We start from the raw sequence: 1243 nt of genomic DNA, 5'->3' as shown, positions 1-1243 counted from the left end.
TACATTATTTCATGCTTACTAGTTGATAATGTACCTCATTCCTGTTGATAATGTAACACATGGCATTGATTTTGCTCTATATACATAACTCCTATCAAACAGACAATACACAATGAAACAAAACACCACAACTCATGCCCCACCGTCACTTCACAACATTAAAACCAGGGACTAGTTCAAACAAACAACCCAAAGCAAACAAACAAACAAAAACTATCCAAAGTTATACTGAATAATGTAAATTACCTTATTCCCAACAAAAACTAAAGCTTTAACTACAAAATTGTTAATTTTCACAAAAATTCTGGAATTCGTATAAAAAATTTAAATATAAAATTGAACCCTTCAATTCGTGCAATCTATTCAATAATGTAAACCAAAAATCCAATCTTGGTATTAACTCAGTAGAATCAATGGACTACAGTGAAAAAAAAAACTAACTCAATCACCACTGTCGTTTCGATTGTAAAGGCTTGGGCGATTCTACCGCCATCGTCGTGTCCTGCCATCGCCGTGCAAAGTGAAGAAGGATTCGCCTAGGGTCAGCGATGCTAAATTGAGAGGGAGGGAATGTAGTGATAAAGAATACTAGGGTTGAATGTATAGAGATTTTTAGAGAACTAGGTTTTGTTGTCGATTGGGCTGCTTTTGGAGTGAGAAATCGAGAGTGAGGGGAATGTGGGAGGTTGGTTGCAATGAATTGAAGCAAATTTCGGAACTTCCATTTTGAAACCGTGTAATTTAGGTGATGTTCCAAATATACCCCTATATTGTAATTCGGAAGTGCCAATAATGTAACACGGAGAAGGATGTATATTATGAATCTCTACCATCGATCAAGTTAATCCTAAAGCTGAAAATACATTTGAACATAACACTTAAGGTCCACTTGGACCATAATGCTCCCCTATATATATATATATATATATATATATAGATGCAAGTATGCACTTAAATCCAGAAATGCGGACTAAATCTTAGCCCTAGGATTAGAAGATCTAATGGTCAATAATTAACCAAAAATATGGAAAGTCATAATTAAGCAGTTTTAGGTCACATTATAAGATTTGGGTTTAATGTCATGTTAAGATCATTTTAGGTCATGCTTTCTTAGTATGACCTACATATAAACTAACTATGACCTAAAACTGCCCTACGCATGATATTGTTCTGTGTTTCTGTACTTAAATCTAGTTTTTATAGATCAAAACCGTATATATATATATATATATATATATATATA

This window comes from Salvia hispanica, chromosome 5 (assembly GCF_023119035.1).
Source record: "Salvia hispanica cultivar TCC Black 2014 chromosome 5, UniMelb_Shisp_WGS_1.0, whole genome shotgun sequence".
Classification (NCBI taxonomy): Eukaryota; Viridiplantae; Streptophyta; class Magnoliopsida; order Lamiales; family Lamiaceae; genus Salvia; species Salvia hispanica.
This window is presented reverse-complemented; position numbering follows the sequence as displayed.